The sequence below is a fragment of the Corvus hawaiiensis genome, chromosome 18 (genome assembly GCF_020740725.1).
Source record: "Corvus hawaiiensis isolate bCorHaw1 chromosome 18, bCorHaw1.pri.cur, whole genome shotgun sequence".
NCBI lineage: Eukaryota > Metazoa > Chordata > Aves > Passeriformes > Corvidae > Corvus > Corvus hawaiiensis.
The window spans coordinates 14,470,404-14,490,505 of record NC_063230.1 but is presented as its reverse complement, the minus strand read 5'-3'; the positions used below and the strand labels follow the sequence as shown (position 1 = coordinate 14,490,505).

Here is a 20,102-nt window from a genome sequence, read left to right as displayed (position 1 = left end):
TCCTTTTCTGAGACTGTGGCTTGGGTGCTGTATTTGTTTGTAGGACACACTGGTGCTATGGTTTCCCCCATCAGCTTCCCACAGAAATGCTGAACAACTTTCCTGTTTTAGCCTTGGTTTGCAGCATTGTCCTGTTTAACTCGTTATTGGATGATAAGCCTGATTTCTGAACCAATTTAGGCATTCAAATCCAATTAATTTAATTGCAAATTAGAAACCTAAGCACCTACAAAAAGTGGCTTTAATGGCTCTTCAATTTTAGTTAAAAGTGTAACTGTGTATTTAGAGCAGGTGGGTATTACACAAAGCTGATATTTTCTCCCAACTTAAATAATCTGTTCAGTATAACAGCTATTAAAAATAATGTGATTATTTGCAAGCAGGTAATTATTTTGCAGCTGTAAAGGGGTTTTGTTTGAGTAAATTTAGGGCATCTTCTTTAGACTTCGGGATTTGAGTGCCCTCAGCAATTTCTTTGAGCATTTGTGAGCATGTAAAAGCTGTTGTAGTGTTTGAGATTTTGGGCAGACCTGGAGCTGATACCGAAATGAAATCTATGAATATGACATTCCATTACATGCTCCATTTCATTCCACTAAAAGGCAGAGAGGGAGAAGTGAAACTTCAGTAATGAAGGGAAGTATCATTTGTCCTGGTGAGTAGGCTTCTAAAGGCACAATGGATGGTACTAAACTATATTTTATGCATTGTCTGTGAGCATTATATTAATTGCACTTGACTGTCACTGAAAAAAAAAGTCGGTCTCACATGCACACACACACACAAGTTCTGTTAATGATTGGATGTCATTTCTGCCACTGAAAATCCAAATTTAACCCAGTGTAGTTAATGGGATTGCTCTGCACTGTATGTGATGAAGAGAAGTCTGTTCCTTCCTGGGAAATTGTTTGTGTCTGAGCACAGCTCTCGCTGTCACTGGATGGGTTTGTCTGGCATTGGCTTCCCGCTGAAAGCAAAGATCAGCCAGAGCCAATTTCACTTGTTCCAGTGCCGCAGCCATAAGTCAGCCCGTGTTTCCTTGAAAGTTCTTCACACGTTTTGATGATGCTGAGCTGAGTTTCAAGCTCGTAACAAATCTTGAAAACCTCTGTTTCCCTGGGGCTCAGCATTGCATCACAAGGATTTCACACAGGCCTGCAGACGGGATGAGAAGCAGCCCCTCTGGCACCACAGCTGTATGTGCTGTGCTAATTTTTGGAGACACCTTGACGTGTAGTTTTCCAAATGGTGCCCTTTGTTCCCAGGTTAAACAATGTGTGTGTCTAATCTCATCTGGAGCTCTCTCTTCTCTGAGCAGATTCAGCTGGACAGCATTCATTGATACTCATTTCTTGCAGCTCAGGCTGCTGGGGCAGCTGTGTGGAGGTGTGATTAACCTCATCCTGGGCTCTTTGGTACCCAGAGCTGACAGTTGCCATCTGATATCCTGTGAGGCTAATTACTGATAAGGGTTTTCTTCACAGGCTGGTTGGTGGTTTTGTTGCTGTTGAGTGGGTGAAACCGAGTGGCTAAAACAAGACATTAAGTAGCATAAAGTGTGCTCAACACAGGAAAACTGCACAAAAGAAATTATTGGGGAAGAAGAATGAATGGGATGGTCCCAGAACCTCATTATCTGAGAGAGGACTTCCTTCACGGACCAGCACAGGAAGCAGTGAGGACAGAATCTGTTCCAGTGCTGGTGGAGCCCAGTGTGTTCTGGAGCCAGTCCCAGGGCAGGCCAGGCTGTGCTGGCAGATCCCATGGGCACTGCAGGGCTGCCCTGAGTTTTAATGAGTTTTTATCGTAGAACCGCAATGAGGCCGTCACTCAGGCAGGCTCTTGTGCAGTTTGGTGTTTTCTTTCCCTGAGCCCAGCCTGGCACTTGAGGAGCTGCCCCTGCAGTGCCCAGTGCCGTTATCTGGAAAAGCCTCGTGTGGTTCCTTTCCCCTTCACAGCAGGACAGGAGTGCAGGTGGGCCAGAGCAGGGGACAAGGCTGACCAGAGTGTGTCTCTGAGATGTAACTCTGAGATATTCCATGCTCACTGAAGAAAGAAAATAAGGAAAAGCCGTGCTGAAAACAACCTGATTGTGTCTGCATGGGTATCATGGCAAAACAGAGGCAAACTGCTGAGGGTGATTTTCTTACAAAGATATAAAATGAATGCCAGCTTCCTATGGAATGGACCCAGCAGCAGGATCTCCCACTGTCCAATTGTCTGCTCCACTAAAACTTACCTAGCCTGGGGCTTTGGGGGGCTTACATCAAGCCTTTCATTTGTTAGAGGCATATTTTACCCTTTCACGTGAAATGTAGCCTCAAATACAGAAAAGAGCAGTTTCTAATTAAACTCCTGCCTAAATCCATTACAGCTTGTGAAGCCACTGAGACAGGGAGATAAAAAGAACTTTAATGATCCCAATATGTAAATAGAGATGTAAAAGTTTGTTTGGAGGAATGAAGGTTGGAGGCCAGATTGGAAACCAAACGTAAGCCTCTTGGTAGAAATTGAATCACTGCATTAGTTATCATGGATTTTCGTAGAAATAAAGTAATAATGCACATTCAAGTTTCAGTTCGTAAATATGAAGTGGCAGCCTCTGAGTTAGCAACTGAAATTATATTATAGACCTAAGAAAGAATAATAGAGGAAATTGCAAAAGCATAAGAGAGAGTTGTAATGGAATTGGGCATCGATATAAATACAAATCATGAGAGGGAGATTGATTTAGTGGAAGACATGAAACTCAGAAACTCGAGGTGTTAAAAAGATCATCTGCTCATCTGATAAAGAATGCCTAAGGCTGCACAACTTTTAGCTGAAACAGCCAGATTTGCTTAAGGTAGACGAACTTTAAAATTGCATGAGGAATAATGTATTGCAAGGGAGCTTGCTTCTGCAGGACTCAGTTGCTGTATTAAGAAAATAACCTTTTCTCATAAATGTAGTCAGAAGTTTTACAGAAGTTCTGGGAATGAGGAATTGCTATAATCCAAAGAGCCTAAACAGTGACATTTCCATGCTAGCCAGCAATGGGGGTTTGGAAGAAAGCCCTCTTGGTGAACTGAGTTGTCCAGGCCACTTCTCTTCTTTTTTGTCTGTAACAGGAGGTAGGACAGCTGCAGATTCCCTGTGAGTGGCTCCTCCACCTAAGGGTCTGCTAATGTGGAAAGATTTGTTTCAGCTTGTGAAAGCCTTGCAGGACTCACACCTATCCATCTATGACTGCAGAGGAAGGGAAATCTCCCCTGTCTGCACACGTCTGAGGGAAGAAGGCTCAAAGATCCAGATGAAATTGTGCTGAAACCTCCTCTCAATATCTGAGGGTGATAGAACAACTCTTTTTTTAGTTTGGAAACCAACAAATTGGAATTGCAGCTTCATTCCCAGCAGTCCTGAAGGTATGAATAACTCCACGCCAAGATTTGCAGCAGTCATGGTTGTCTTGCAAATATCACATCTTCATTTCCCTTCTCCCTCTGTTATATGGAGTCCTGCTTTTCAAATGACAAGAAGAGGGTTAAGGGACCCTGTTCCTACTTGCTGTATCTCAGTCCACTGAATTATGCACATCCATACACAGAGATTGGGTGAGACACAGCAGAGAAGAGTCCAGGGAGGAACCATGCACATCCTATAATCAGCTTTTCTCTTCTTATAACGTGATTTTGCATGGTAAGGATCACCTCTGCTTCTGAAAAAAAAAAATCTGAATAGCCTTAGCAAGTCCAGAGCATCTTCCTGAGGCAGACAGCCCTTATTCACCTGAGGGGGAGTTTGATAGCTCACCTAAAATTCTCACAAGGAGTTCTGGGGAAGTGTAGAAGGCTTTGTGGCGCCCACTGAATGCCACAGCAGGCAAAGGGCTCCCTGTTCCTCAGAGCTCAGTGGATGAGTGACAGCCATCAGACAACGACAGTTCTCGCAGAGAAAGGCCCCAGGCTGAGCTCAGTGATGGCACAGGCGTTCATGGGCAGCTGCAGCTCCAGCTTAGCTCAGCTTCACCCCAGTAAAGCTCAGCCCTTGCCATCAGCTGTGGCCTCAGCCCACGGTGAGCGTGCAGGATAAACCCAAGTGAGCTGCTGCCAGCTCGCTGTGCCAAGAGCTTGCATGAATTATGTGCATCTTCCCAGGGAACTTGCCATGGAGCTGAGCTGTCCAGTGTGTTCGTGCCGTCTGGAAACCGAGAGGAGAGGCTGCAGCTGCCCCCGGTGCCTGCAGGGACTTGGGGGATTTGCAGAGGGGAAGCACTGAAGGCACAGCACCCACACTGAATCCATGAGAGTGGGGGGGTTGGCCATGAGGTCTGTCTAAAAGAGCACGTGTGTCTGTGGAATGCCCGAGGTGGGACAGGCTGCCCTGTGGTGTCACTCGTGTGCCCGGCAGAGACCTGAAACTCTCGTGGATCTGCCTGAACCCATCAGCAGTGCCATGAAAACTGCTCCACTCATCTGCCTGGGAATGCTGAAGCTCTGCTTCTCCAACCCCTGTGGGACAGACAAGCTGCTGCCTGGCACAGTTGCCCTGTTCAGTGTCCAGAGTTTGCCTAAGCTTTAAATAGGAGTTTTCTGGAAAAGATCCAGCTACTGAGAACACAGACCCACCACCTGCTCATTTCTGCAGCTTCCACACCCTGGTGTCCTCACATGAAATACAGCTTCACTGGGGCTTCTTGATCAGCCATGAGACTTTGTTATTAACATCATCAATTCCTAACCCCTGAGAACATGCAAGATGTGTCGATACAACAGGGTAGCTGGTGTTCGGATGGAGTCTCTCTCACAATCTGGCTGTTCTTTCTTCGTGGTTGTTTGAAGGTAGTTCAGATACCAAGCTTCAGGACTCACCTCAATTTCCCAGTAAACAGATCCATGGTACGAGTGCTTGTCAGGATGGAAGGAGTGTGAAAGCATTTGGAAGATCAAAGCAGCACGACTCCCATCAGAGTCGATACGGAACAAGCAGCTAAAATCTTACAAAATGCTTTCAAATTATCATCCACCTTCGATTCCCTATCCTCGCTGAAACCAGCTCCTGAAATATTTTATTGAATGTGTTCCTCTGTCAGTTCTCTGAAAGAAAAAGGAAGCTTGGAGGAGCTGTGGGCTCAGGTTGGCAGCAAGGTCCTCTGCTTTCCCCTGGCTGCCCTGCCGTGCCACCCCCTTGGCTGCTCTGGGAGCTGGGGCACAGCTGGGCTTTGTTATTTGGTTATGGGGGAAAAGCTGATGTTTTTCTACTCTTACATTGACCCTGAGCATGTTCTGAGAGCTGTCCTTGCTCTGCTGCTGTCAGACCCAAGCCCCCCAGAGCCTCAGTGCTGTGTCTGGGCTGTGGGCACGGGCAGGGGTTTGCTCTTGCTGTGCTTGGCATTGTCTCTTTGAGCACATTTTTATTAGGAAAGCACCTGCAGCATCTCCCAGCAGCACCAAGCCTCAGTGCCCAGGAACTGCAGTGCCCCATCAGAGCCTGTCCTGTGACAGCCAGAACAGACATGAATAAAACATAAATGAATAAACAGCACAAAAAACGCCTTTTATGAGGTCAAATGGCAGAGATTAAATAGAAACTGCATCTCTTCAGTTCTCACCTGGACTTCTACCCATTCCACGAGTGTGGGTTTGTTTAATAATTTTTTCTAGACTATATGAGAGGAGATGCTTCTGGCCGGGCTTTCCTATTTATGCTAAATGTAGCTGTTTTCATTGTTTGGTTGATTATTCTCAGACATCAGAGTAATGAGACGTCATTTCTCATCCCAGATAGCACTTGCAGATAACATTCCCCAGCATTTTGTGGCCATGGGAAAGCTTTGTAAACAGTTAATTCCTTTCATTCCTCAATAAGGATAGTGATACCTGCACTATATAAACAGGTATTTATATGAAAAAATGCACACAGAGACACACATTTATGTCATAAGCAGAGCCCTCACTGTGATGTGCTTTACAAAGTGTTGTCAGGAAGGTTTTTTGCAAAATGCTGAAATGCTTTTAGATAATGGGAATAGTTCAAATATAAAATGTTCATCATCAGCACCATTGTTGTTATTATTTTACCTGACCGTGCAAAGAAAGAGACACAGAAATGAGACGGTATTGATCCGTGGTGATTTCACTGGGCCTAAGCCAGGCTTTTGTTTAGCTGTCTGAGGAAAACAGGATGCCTTTTCTTCCATCTTTTTAATACGTTTTTTTCCTTGAATCTTCTCGATTTAATGAAATGTGATCAATTTTCAGGCAGTGGCTTGTCTTGCACATCAGAATGCTTCACGAAGTGATGTAAATTATCACTGCTAGTGCTATAAATACAGGTGAGAGTATCTTCAGCATTTTCTCACTTCTCATAAGGAAAGAAGAAAGTTCAAAGTAACATTTACTTTGTGCACTGCAAACTTATTTAAATTGCGTTCCAGTAACTGAAACCGCTAAACTTTAGTTCAGTGCAGGGCGGCAGGAGGGTGCTGAGTACAGCCTGCCTTCGGAGGAGCTGTGAGGGGTGGCTTTCACAGGGGCTGTGCTCTTCTGCCTCTGTTATTGTGCAAAACATATTTTCCAGTGCAACAGGACCTGCTTTTGCTTTTGTGATCAATATTGAATCTGAGGAAGAAAGATGAAATACTTGTTTCCTTTTCTACCCAGAAAACCCGCATTTCTTGTGGATGACATGCATGGACTACAGACAGGAAAAGTTGTGCGTCCCATATCTCACTATAAGGCTTAAAAATCACTGAAAATTTCAAACTGAGATGAAAGGAGCAATATTTCCAGCTATGGAAAACATTCCTGAAAGTCATTTGTCTAAGCGGATCTTAACTATTACTGCAGTTGTTAATTATCATCTTCCAGTGCTCAGTGATCCCTAGAGCTGGAGAGTTTCTAGTCAGATCCTTTCTAGTTCAAATCCTTTTCTTCACTGATGTCACCAGGCCAATCCTTCCCCATCCTGCACTTAATTGGTTTTATCCTACTTTATACTTTGCCCTTACCTTTCTTCAGTCTCATCTATTTATTTCAAATAATTTTCTACACTACAAAATTCATTTTAAATTCTAAGCTCGTTCTCCAGAGAACTTCTAACCCCTCCCAGCTTGGCATCATCTGCAACTTTAATGAAATTAATTAAATGAAAATTAAATGAAAGGCTCCCATTGACTTCAAGGGGCATTGGAGTGAACCCAGACTGTCTTACATCTTTCAGAAGTGGTTCAAGTGAAATACACTTATTGCTTCACAGGCCATTTTTGTAAGGCAAAAAGACAGATGCATGTTGAATAATTCACGGTCCTCGTTGCTGACTGAGAGAGATTTAACTAATTTGTCAAAATAATGACCTCTGTTCACAGCGGGGAGCAAGTGGTTTTGGATTACTTCTGTCCCTGGAGAGATGCTGGAGGAGCCTGGGTTCAGCTCAGCACCTCACAAGGGGCTTGTTTAGGGCTGTGAAATGAAAAGTAAGCAGTGGGGTTTGCAGAGGGTGGGAGGAGTGTGGGATGATGATGAGAGCTCCCTCTCAGCCTGGTGGATGCAGAGCTGCTTCCCAGGGAAGCCAAGGTGCCCAGAGGGGTTTGTTGGGCACAGGTGTGGCAGGCACTGAGCCCCAGCCCGGTGCCACTCACACAGCCAGGGCCACTGGGACACTGTGTCACACCTTAACAGTGCCACAGCCGTGCCCTGTTCTCTTGGAAACCCCAAACTGAGGCAGCTGAGGGTGGGAGGGTTGTGTTGGTGGGGCAGGAGAGGACAGAAATCCCCTCCCTGCTCGGCGTCCCCGCCCACAGCTCCAGAGGGGAAGGATTCTCCCATTCCAATGCAAACTCTGGAGTCACTTTTACAGCAAGTGTGGCTTGGAAAACATTCTCTGGCTCTCCAGCCTGTCCGTGTTGGCTGATGCCAGCTTTCATCTGGCACTTGTGTATTGTGGCTGCTGCTCTGCTGTTGGAGCACAGTCCTGCTCAGATATGCTTCTCTGCAAGTGGTTCTTGGCTTAAAAAGGCACAGGTCTCTTTCAGAAATTTTTCATGCTTTGCTCTTGCATTATTTTTCCCCAGTCACTTCAAAGTGTTGGCCAGCTTTCCAGAGCCTGCTGTGCATGCATGAGTACATGTATATTGCAACAGATCTTTCCTTTTTTTTCCCCCTAAGTTGTGATGTTGGAGATCTGAGTACTTGCCAGAGGAGTAGAACTAGACTTTGCCTAGGCAAACTCTCTAGCAGAAAGAGGACTGGATCCTTAAAACTCTTTGAAGTCCTCCTGTTACCAAGATGGAAATCTCTTTGTCCTTGTAGCTCTAAAGTCTGCCATTGCTAGCCATATTTCATCTCCTTTTCGCTGTGTTGAAGTGACTGAAATGCAGTGCCCTTGCTGGGGTGGTGTCTGAGTTACACAAGTGATTTCAGCAGCTTTTGGTCCTTGTTCTGTTCAGTACCAGCTGAGAAATGGCTCAGCTCAAGTTGGTACCTGCAGATCTGGGCTTGTGGGACACTGCAGTCTGAGTGCACTGAGGAGTTCAAACTCCACTCCTTTTATCCTGGCATTCTCCTCTCCCTGCAGGGTCTTTTCAATCACTTCTCTTGTGAATCTCTCATCTCCTTTAAGTCTGTGGAGGTCTGGTCTCGTGCTTGGCTTGGGTCAGATCAGTCCTCACTGGTGTCCCTAATTAAAGTTTATGTATAACCCATTACTGTTTGGGCAGAGCTTAGAAACACAGGACTTTCCCTGTGGGAGGGAAGAAGTGTGGCTGTTTGGGGTAGGCTCAGAGCTTACCAGAGTCAAAGGGCAGTCACCTTGATGGATGGAATTTGGCTCTCCTCAAGACTGGATCCTTGAGCACCCAATCCCGTTTGCTGGTGCAGGGCTGAGCCGTCAGCTGCCTGTGGTGTGTGTGTGTGTCCTGCCACGGCCCGTGGCACAGAGATGCCCAGGCTGGTGGGTCTGCACAGTGCTGTGGTGTCCGGAGGGAGATGTGGAGCTGAATTGTGTGGGCACAGCTCCACTCCTCTGGAACTCCGAGCTTTTAGTGCTCAGCTGGCTCTGGGTGTTGTAAATCTCCACAGATCTCTCAGTTCGAGGATCCATGTGCCCACAGCCAGCCCAGGTGCCCCTTGCAGGTGTGCTTGGGAAGGTTTGGCAGAGGAGCCACCATCACCAGCTCCTCCTGTTCCACGTGCCTGCCTTCCCCTGCTGCTGCCTGCCCTCATGTGCAGCTGTGTCAGGACCAGGGCCAGGCTTTGTCATCCCTTTGCAAAAGGTGAAAGTGGGGTTCCCGAGACCTTGGTAACCACCGGTTGCTGCAGCACGAGCTGGATAATTAGAACTGACAACCCCTGTCTAGAGACTTCTTGGAAGCTGGAAAAATGAGAATGTTGTCAGAACAATAGCGATGCTGCTAGTCTGCAATGCAGTGATGGAGATGAAAGATGAGTGAATCCAAGGAGGCAGAGAATGTATCAGCCCAGTGCTTTTTTCTAACTAATTTAGAAGTCCAGAATGGTCTGAAAGAATTTACATTTCTCTTACGGCCTTAGAGAAAAAGCATTTTAAACTAGTTCCTCTATTTTTTTCTTTACAAAGAAAACCAACAGCTGTTGGTTTGTTGGACCAAACCCACAGCAAATTTCATAGCAGTCATGCTTAAAACTACAATAAGGATGGTCATTTCTTTTTTCATCAGTTGATACAAAAGAATTTTTACGTTTTATTTGGTTTTAAGCAATTTTCCATAAAGCTATGAAAACCCTTTAAAGGAGGATCTTATTTTTTTCTAACAGAGAAAAAATAAATTTCACTGGAAATGAAGCCAGGGTGTGTGGAGGAGCTGCAGTCCATGGGGATGTGCAGAGGAGCTTCAGTCCACACTGCTCAGCACATGGTGGTGGCCTCACTCCGTCCCACCCACACCCTTGGAAGCAGCGTCTGTGTAAAAGGCATTTGAATTCAGTGGTGAGGCAGAGCTCTCCTCTGCACTTGCACAATACATCCGAAATGACCTGGTCAGGATGGATGAGGAGTGACTGGAAGCGAGGCTCAGGGCAACGAAGAGAAAGACAGGAGTTCTTTACAAAGAGAGGCTTGTTAACATAATTGTGTTTATGTGTGATGGCAGTGCCAAAAGAGGAACTGCGCAGAGCCAGGGGAGTGTTGTGCTGTGCAAAGCCAGCAGGGAGGCAGGCAGCAGCCCCCGGCTCACGCCTGCCCGTGTGCACTGCAGAGAGAGAAAAAGTCCCACGAGAGTGGCAGCAGCAAAGCCTGGTGCTCCCACAGGTGGTGGGGCCAGGGGAACCCTTCTCTGGGCTTCTTGGGGCTGTCCTGTGCAAGGCCAGGAGCTGTGCTTGGTGATCCCTGTGGGTGCCTTCCAGTCCAGGATACTCTGTGATTCTGTTAGAGCAGAGTCTAAACAGGTCTGCCCCGGGCTGGAATAACAGGGCCCTGTTGGGAGGAGAGCCCTGGGATTTGGGGTTTCAGTTCTTGGCTGGGTCACAGATGTCCTGTGAAGCTTTAGGCGTGGGATTTGGCCACAGTCTGGGTCTGAGCTCCCGGTGCCCGTGTGCTGTGGGAGCGCTCCAGCCCCAGCCTGCTGGGACAGCCAGGCAGCACTGGGACTGCTCTGCTTTTGGGCAGATTCAGCAATTCCTAAGGTCCTTCAGCTGCCCTGGGAGAGCACAGGAATTGCAGGAAACACTTTCCTTTGGTCAGACGGGTATTGCAGGCATTTTGCTCCCGGCTGCTCCCGAGGGCAGGGGTCTCACACACGGGATGACAGCCCCTAGAGCCGGCTATTCCAAGCTCTCTGTGTGTCTTAATTACCTTCCTCTCCCCATTGGTGCTTCGCTGACTGGACCTGATGGATCTGGAAGTCTGACTGTCCCCTTTGCAGCCTGGTTTAGTCTGTAGGATTTGTCACATTGTTCATCAGCTCTGCTTCCCTTGGCCATCAGGTACTCATTACCCAGAGACAAGTGAGCAGCCTCCTTTTCACGAGTGCGAAGCAAAGTTGTTCTGTTGTCATTGCTCTTCTTTAGGCTTTCCTGGAGGGAGGGCAGTAATGCCATTCTCAGTTTAGTGAGGAAAAGCTTGGGGTGCTGGCTGTGTTTCTCATTCTTCTCCTGCTTCACTCGGATGGCTGCAGTGAGTGACACAGAGTGCTCGTGGTTTCCAGATCGAGAGAGAAAGAGGAAGATGTAACTTAATTAACAGGAGCAAGAAAGCGTTCTCACATTGATTACAAACAATTGTGGCTCCTAAAATCTCCCGCACGAGGTGGGCTGAGTCCAGCAGCTTTCTGGCAGCTCATGAGACAGTGCCTGCCTGTCTGAGGCTCTGCTGCCAGCCCCGTCCCGCTGATATACAGGATCGGACACGGAGCCGTCTCGGTGCTGTGCTCATCCCGTGCTGGCAGCATCGCCGCTCGCTGAGCATCCCGAGCAGCAGGTGGGCAGGAAGTCGCCACCTCCTTTTCCAGCTGGAAAGCAGGAATTGCAGCCCAGCCAAGGGCAAATGAGGGATGGCTCTGGCTGCAGAGGAGCGGGGAGCAGCAGCAGTGAATGAGGCCGTTTGAATTCTCTGTGTGTGCCCTGCTTGGCAGGGACAGAGCTGCACCCCAGAGCTGCCCCTGCCCTCGGCGGGGCCAGGAGCGGCTGCTGCAGGTGAGGAGGGGAAGGGCTGGCCCGAAGAGCAGCACATAAATGTTAATCAACAGCAAGGTGCAGTTGTGTAACTCCAGCACCTGAGCTCTTCCTTGTTTCTTACAGATTAGGCTTTGCAAAATCCCTGTGAAGCAAGGGGGATAGGATCCTTGTTTTACAAATACATCAAAGGGAGATTAAAGGCCGGATTCTTAGGGAGGTTTAACCACCAAACTCCCCTGGAGTTCAGTGGGAGTTAACACTTCAGTATCCTTGGGAGTATTGATCTCAATAAATTACACACAGCCATCTAGTAAGTGTGTGAGGGAGCTGGGAATCAATCCTGGGCTTTTGGAAAGGTTGTTCTGTGCCTTTACTTCCCCTCCTGCACGTGGGAGTAGCACTGTTCATTGTGCCAAAGGTACCACGGATTCTGCGTGATTGGATTTTAATTGAACAGAGTTTCATCGTGATGATTTTGTTTTGATTTGTGGCCCCAGTTGATTAAGCCTTATTGGGGAAAATTTGGCAGAGTTTATTCAGCCAGAATTTGTAGTCCTGTAAAGCAGCTTCATGAAATGATGCTAATTTCCCTGGAATTTCATTTCTGACAGAAAACAAAAGAAGAAAAGGATGCTACCAGGTTCCTGTTGTGTCAAGGAAACAACTTGTTGTGACATTTCCAAAATGAAATGTTTTGATTTTTTCATTTTAAAATAACTTTTCCCTTGATGTTATGTATTTTTACATAATTTTAATCATTTGAAATTGAAATGAAACTGAATTTCGTGACCCAAAAATGAAAGTAAATGTAGGTGTCTTGAAAGCCCTGCTGAAATGCAGCATTCATCCTCCAGGCAGCTCGACTGCCAGTCCCATGGCAGAGGGGACACTCAGCACATCAGGTGGCCCCTGGCTGGCCTGAGCTCAGTGGTCAGTGGGGACAAGCTCTTTAAAGGCAGCCCACGGACAGAAATAAATCACAGGTGAGGACAGAGTGTACAGAGATTAATGATGTGTTCACAAAGGGCTGGGCAGGAGCTGCTCTTCTCTCACTGCAACCCCGAAAAATGTATAAAATCTGTGCAAATCCACGGCACAGCGAGAAATTGACTGTTTGTAGTAGTGGAAAGGGGAGCAAAAGAAACAGAAGGGAAAAACCCACTGAAGTTTTATCCACCAGGTCTTGATTTTACAAAGCAAAAGGTGATTCCTGAGGAGAGGCTGTTAATGAGGGGATTTTTCAGTTGGTAACACCAACACACTGCAGGCGTTGTGTCGGATCACAAAGGAACTATTACACTTGCAGCTACAATTGGATGTTTGCCCAGAATTGTAAGGCCTTTTAAAATGCCCCATTGCGTATTTCACTCGGGTGTATTTGGCTGAGGATAACACATTGATGTTTGCCACAAAGCTGCAGAACAAACTAAAATATTTCTTAGAAATTAATTGCTATCAGAGCTCTCTTAATCAATATGCTCTGCGAGATGCTTCAGGTGGATTAGTGCAGTAGAAAACATTTTTCATGTGCACAGGTCTCTGCTAGTATCTGTTTGTAGCAGCGCTAGGTGGGCTTCCATCAGGACACTGTGGAAAGCCTGGCAGGAAACAAGACCCTTAAAAACGAAGGGAGATGTTTGTCTCTGGGTAGGAAAAGCAGATACAGCCGTGGGTGCAGTATTGTTTGGTGTCATGCTGCGATAGGAAAACCACTGCAGAAAGGTGCTGACACTTTGAAGGTGTGGACTTTCCAAATTCGGAGCACCCTCTGGTTTTTCTGAACCTGCAGAGTCCAGATGTGTCACTTGACCCTCCTCTAAAAAAGGCAAGGTCCTTCTGCACAGAGCAGAGAAGCAGCTGGAAAGGATGACGAGCTGGGAAGTCTTGAGGAGACAGCTCATCATGTCATAGGATCAGAGAATGGGTTGGGCTGGGAGGCACATCATCAAGGTTCAACTTTCCACTGTCCCAGGCTGCTCCTAGCCCCAATGTCCAGCCTGGCCTTGGACACTCCAGGGATCCAGGGGCAGCCACAGCTGCTCTGGGCACCCTGTGCCAGGGCCTGCCCACCCTCAGAGTAAAGAATTTCTTCCTAATATCTAATTTAATCATGCCCTCTTGCAGTTTAAAACCATTCCCTCTTGTTCTAATATTTATCACCTTTGAAAGGTTATTTTCAGATTTCAGCAGGTACTTCAACCCTCGCAGTTAAAATTCAAAATATTTAAAATTAAGAAGACCTTATTCAGTGTAAATCTCCCCCAAATGGGGAAAGCTTTGATCCAGGTGAGGCTGGGTTTGAAGTCTGTCTGGAATCCAGTCACCAGGGCTCAGGCCAGGTCATCCTTCTCTCAGCAGCTGTGGAGCAGCCCAGCCTGGGATGCTGAACCTGCAGAGTCCCTGAGCAGCCAAGGAGCAGGAGGAGCATCCCTAAACCTGGTGCGGTGCCATTTGCATTTACTGCTTCTTTCTGGGGAAGAAAATGAAGATCTTTCTCTGCAGCACAGGAGGTGCTGTAATTATGCCTCCAGAGCAGCTGTTCAGTGGTTGCTCCTGATTCCAGCAGCATCCGGGGTGGTTTTACAGATCTGCTGCTGCCATCGATCTGGTGATTCCTGATCCTCACACTCCTCAGGAACCCCAGACTGGGACAGGGCCCTTCTCGAGACCTACAGTGGGCTTAGGGCCGATCCACCCCTGTGCTGCAGCCTCATCAGAGTTATTTATCTGTGCCTCGCATCATTTCAGGCTGGGTTCAGCTATCTCAGAACGATCTCGCACCTCGGGTTAAGCGCGGGTGATTAAAGGTGACTCCGCCTCCCCCGAGTCATTTATAAGTGACTTACAGAGCTAATAATGGCCTCATCCTTTTGTACCTTGGTACACAGCTTGTGTTCTCAAGTCTTTTATAGCTCAAATGAGCTGCTTTTGCTTATTTATTTCTCTCCTCATTCATTTTTAATGGTTAGAAGAGACTCCCCCATTCTTCTTCTGACAGCAGTGATTTAGGCAGGGCTCATTATCATAACTTATGTTACTAAATATCCCCATTTATGCTGGTAGACCAAGGAAAATGTGTGCGGTGCTAAATCAGGAGAGATCCCATGAGCTTGCCAAGGTGGCAGGGCTGTGTTTGAAGTGTATGTTACATACAGAGAGTGCTGGTGTGGGGGAATGATCATTTACAGCAACGTGGATGGGGGCAGAGTGATTCCCAAATACAGATTTTTATGTGGAAATATCAGAGGCTTACCTTCCTAACTGGCCACCCTTGAAATGTAGAGACCTAAACTGCTCAAGGTACATCTTACTTTCAAAGACTTATTAGCTGGGACTTCGTAGGAGTTCCAGCAGAATTACTGCAGCAGAAAAGCAGTCTCCTGTGAGGGCTTTACTGTTATCCCATGGGAATTTAATAATGATAATGAGGTGGGGAAAGACTGCTACAGTTATTCCTGAGAGCTGACAGTGAAATGCTGGGTACCTCTTCTAGGAGTTATGATGTACATTCCCCTTCCCTCCCTCCCACTGTGTCTTTGGATTCTCTTCAGCGCAAAGCTAACGCAGGATTTATGGGACCAGAGGAATAGTCAGCCACAAATTCAGATCTCCCACAGACAGGCTGCACACCAGGGCAGTGGGAAAAGCACTAAAATCCTTTTAGGAAAGGGATGGGAACAATGTTCACTGGAGACATGGATGCAGGAGGTCGGTGTGACAGGGACCATGTGGGATTTGTGAGGGGCCTTATTGCTTCTTGCCACGTTCTCCCTGGGCTGGCTGAAGTCCTGCTTCCAAGAGTTTAGTGTGTTCTTCCACAGATAATGTAGCAAACAGTGAAATAAAATAAGAGAAATTACTAAAAGCTAATTCCTCTGGTTTGTGATCCTACCCCAAGAGTGTACAGAAGGTGGGGAGTTTTAGAGGACAGAGATGACCCCTGTTCAAACAGCACAATCAGCCTTTTAGAGGTAATGTAAAAAAGAAGTGCCTTGGACCAGCAATGCCCTCCTTGTGTTTGCCAGGGAAGGGCTCTGTGCTGGAGTGGCACAGCAGCATCCTCTGCCCAGCTGCAGGGCTGCCAGCTGAGCTTTGGGCTCGGTTTGGGGGCACCCAAAGTACAGAGCTGCACGTGGGGCCGGGCGCTGCAGATTTGCACGAGGAGCTGCAGGAGGAAGCAGCAGTGACTTCGCTCTCTTCCCTTTGCTGACAATCGGACTGGGGGTTTGAATTCAGTGCTGAGCACATCTGAAATGCTCCACTCCGCACATTTTTTTTGTAGCACTGATGATTGAACTCCACATCCAGCTTGCCAGAAGCTGCGTGTTTGGTATGGGCGTGGGGCACTTGGAAATGTAATTCCTGCCTCTGTGCTGTGCTGGCAGTGTGGGACGGACCTCTGCCCTCGGTGCCTGGCACTCAGTGATTAGATGTGTGTGTGTGACTCAGAGGCAGCTGTCTTAGCTGTTCACTGATGTCAGAAAAAGAGGGGGACCTGCAGGAGCCAAAAGAAACCCAAAGCACTTTTATAACCTACCAAGTTCATGCCCGAAAAAGGCCATTCAAACCTCAGTCCCTCAAGAGATAAAAGCCCTGTACCGAGAGAATTTCTGGAGCATCTTGTGAACGCTAAGTACAGCCTCGCTTAATTAATGGAAGTCAGCTCAGTGTAGTTGTGTGAAAAGCTCCAGTGACACAAAGCCTAGAAAAGCTTTAGCAAGGGAGCACAGCACCAGAAGGGTTTAATGGCATTATAATGTCCTTGAATCACGGTGGCCACAACACAGAGATGTATTCCAGCAGTACATTAGCAGTAAAAGAAAATCTACTCTTTCTCTCTTGAGCCGTTCTCACCTTTACTGAAAACTGGAGTTGCCGTCCCTGAGATACCAAAACTCAAAAGCAAGAGGGGGAAATGAGAGATGGGAGGGAGTCCCTGGATTCTGGAAAGCAAACAGCTTGGTTTTCCCCACAAATCACCCACCTTGCTCCAGTCCCTTTGTAGCTGCTGTTGCGTTTCAGACAGTGTTTGCTGGCTGGCTGGGATCTCTGTTGTGTGCCCAGGCTGCTGCAGCCCCACTCTGCCGGGCACTCCCAGGGCATGTGCAGGGCTCCCTGGTGCCTTTGTGCGCTGCTTGGATGCTCTGCAAGCACAGCCGTGGTGAGGCCAGCGTGCTGGGCAGGGGCTGGCGGCACTCCAAGCCCCTTTATATGAATTAATGCTGAAGGAAAGGAGCTGCCTGCCCGGCTGAGGAGCTGGAATCCTTTGCAGGCTGGGAAGGGAAATGCAGGCTCAGAAGGGGCTGTGGTAGCCGAAGCCTCCCTGGGCTCTTCCCATCAGCATCACTGGGAGAAGCCATGAGAGAGGCCCCAGGGCCCGTGCCAGCTGTGGGGACAGTCCCCAGAGTGCCAGCTGCCACTGCCTGGGACAGCCCTTCCTCCCGTGCATGTTTGTCCTGCAGAGGCTCAGCTGAGGCCCAGCAAACTCGCTGCACAAGATACTCCCTCTTTCCCAATAAACAGCTTGGAAAACACAATCTCAGAAGAGACAGAGAAGCTCGATTTTTCTTCCCCCCCCCCCCATCTTTTTATCCCTTCTCTGTGCTGGAAGATGAATGGTTCGGATGTGTCTGCAGGAACACGGGCATGGCTAATCTGCCTGTCTATTGATGACCTGTTTCTGAATGTGCTGGCCTGATTTATGAAAATGTACTGTACTTTGCCCCATGTTTTGATGTTGCTCTGTTAGGACTGCATGCAAACTGCAGCAGAACAGTGATGCTTATTCATCCCAACAGTGAAGGGCTGGCTGGGAACTGAATGAGCTCATAGTTGTTGCCGACTTCACTTACAGCCAGGGAAACAGGCACAGGCGGGTATCCCAAGCATAGCCATTTTTTTCCTGACCGTCAGTTTGTTTTATAAATCATAATCTTGAAGGCATAAGGTCATGTATTTATTTAATCATTCATGTAGTAGTCTTTTAGGGATGGATTCTTTTTTAACTCTCGTTGTGCAGTAAACCCTGATAAAGTTGGAATCGACGTCTGTTTGCCTGCCAAATTTTCTTTGTCTTGTTATTGCTTGAGTATTAATGGATTCCAAATCTGAGAGTCTGATTCCCATCTCTAACTAGCATAATTCAGCTGTTATCTCTGTGCCTGGGAGAGTGTGTGTTGAGTTCTGTGTGCTGGGCTGCTCTTTACATGCTCACAGATAATAAAAACAGCAGCAAAATCCCACCTGCACTGTGTGTGTGTGCTTCAAAAGTGACTGTTCAGACAGCAGAGCCTTACCCAGGCCAGGAGAGGTTTGGCAGGTGCCCTGCCAGCAGCCCTGGCCGAGTGCAGAGCAGGGAACACGCAGGGGATACACGGGGACAGGCAGGGGATGTGGAAGGGACATGCAGGGGACACGAAAGGGACCTGCAAGGCCCAGCGGCTCCACACGGTGGTTTGGAAGCTCAGCTCTGATTTCTGTGCTGCCAGGCACAAAAGCTTACCTGCTGCCCTCAGTCACTGGGAAGTGTTTCAGTCCCTAAGTGCCTTAAGACTTCAGTCCTAGGTTTATCACGTTTAATGGCCTAATGTGTTAATTAGCTAAGATTGACCAATGTGAGGTGTTGGTAGCTAGAAGCAGAGGTGGCAAGCTCTTACCCAGGTGCTACCCAGGAAAATCCTGGTGTTCAGAGCATTCCTTTGTGCCCCTGGTCCAGCCTGCAGAGCACAAGGGCGAGTGCAGGAGCCCAGGGCCATCAGCCCCCGGGCTGGTGTGACCTCGGGGCCACTCTGTCTCCAGCTTTATCTGTTGCCTCGCAGGTGGAAATCAGCACTCTGAGGCTCTGCCCAGTTTCTCTCCCCACTGGTGTCTCAGGGGAAGTGGGGAAGGCACAAAGCAGCAGACAGAGCTCATTAGCACATAAGAGACTTGTCTGGTGTGAGAACAGCACTTAAAATACAAAAAGGCAACAGGGATAAGCACCGTGCCAGCAAGCAGCAGACGATTTCCACTTAGCGAGAAGCAAGGTGGGAGAAGGAGCAGATGTGCCAGGCACTGCCTGAAGGTCTTCTCCCCTCCTGCCTGTCGGACAGGCTATCACACATTGCAGGAGGGAAGCACGGTGCAGTTCTTGCCCTGAAAATATCCCGCTCACAGTAGTATGGCTCCTGCAAGAAACAGGAATGTGTGCTCTGGTGCTGCTGCCCACACATGCTGCTCCCCCAAGGGGATGTGCTTGTGCTTCCAGCCTCCCCTGCAGCCATTCCTGCAGGCTCACATCGAGCTTCTCTGGAGTTTTGCCAAGTCCCAGGCCAGTTGGGATCAGCACTGTGGGGAGTGGATGTAACATCAGTGCCCGAGGCCCCAGCCAGCCTGGGACGTGTCTGTGCTCAGTTGCCTGCTCTGAGCTCCTCCCCTCATGTTTTGAGGGGTTTTTGACAGCAGCTGGGTTTTCCTGCTGGGCAACACACTGAGATTGGATCCTGACAGGAGCTGTTAGGAGCTGATGTAAAACAGGCTTACACGAGACAATCCCCAAACCCATAACTCTGCTTCTAAACAAACTCCTTACTTTCCTGCTGAAACCGACAGCAACTACAGGAGTTTGACCTTAAAGCAGACTTTGCTTGGGAAGGAGACATTGCAAAAGCCATGATAACCTTTTCTTGGTGTGTTACCTAGGCTCAGACAAGCCAGGATGGAAATGCATTCACTGTGGATCTGTCTGGGAGGGGGGTGTTGTTGTTTAAAGATAATAATATCAGGAATGCAAATTATCCTACAAAAGCTGGTGATATTTAAATATGATTTAAATTCATTTAGCATTTAAACAGAAAAGTAGAAAATGGCATTACATTCAGATGAGGATGAGACTATACATTCCAGAGTGAGAAATATTAAACACATTGATGGAATGGAATAGAAGGGCTGGCTGGTAATGGATTGTGAAAAGAGTTCAGGGTTCTAATAGATCATTCCTTCAGATCATCAGCACGGTAAAGTGGTAGTTAATAAATTATTTGACGTGCACATTTACTCATATATTTTAACTAACTGTAATGAACAGGTCCTGTCAGCTCACCTAGATCCTTGCAGTAACTGTTAAATTGCTCGAGTGAGATTTACTAACTCTCTGCAATATTGATGTCCAGAGCTGCAGGTAATAAATAAAGTGACATCAGGACTGGCTTGAGCTCTGCTCCAGAGTTGTGTAAGGCCTCTGCCAGGCTGGCAGCAGGGAGGAAGCTGTTTGGGCCCAGTGGACAGCCCTGGGCATCAGTGAGCTCTTCCCTGGGATTCCTTTTGGTTGTGACCTTCTATTCCCTGGTACCTGTGGCAGGACTCGTGAAGAACTCTGTCCCATTCTGGGGTTGATTAGAAAGGTCAGCCCCTTCTCAGTTCAGTTACCTCTTCCTGCTCCAGGTGAGTGGGGCTCCTTGGGCTGCACACAGGAGAGCAGGAGGACTGGGAAGTCTG

General features: G+C 47.7%; 1 protein-coding gene across 1 annotated transcript in view; it reads left to right on the top strand.

Moving 5' to 3' along the window:
• The window catches only part of TMEM132D (transmembrane protein 132D), a 208,292-nt gene that overhangs the window by 179,140 nt on the left and 9,050 nt on the right, over positions 1-20,102 (top strand). The gene's annotated exons all lie outside the window — the stretch shown is intronic.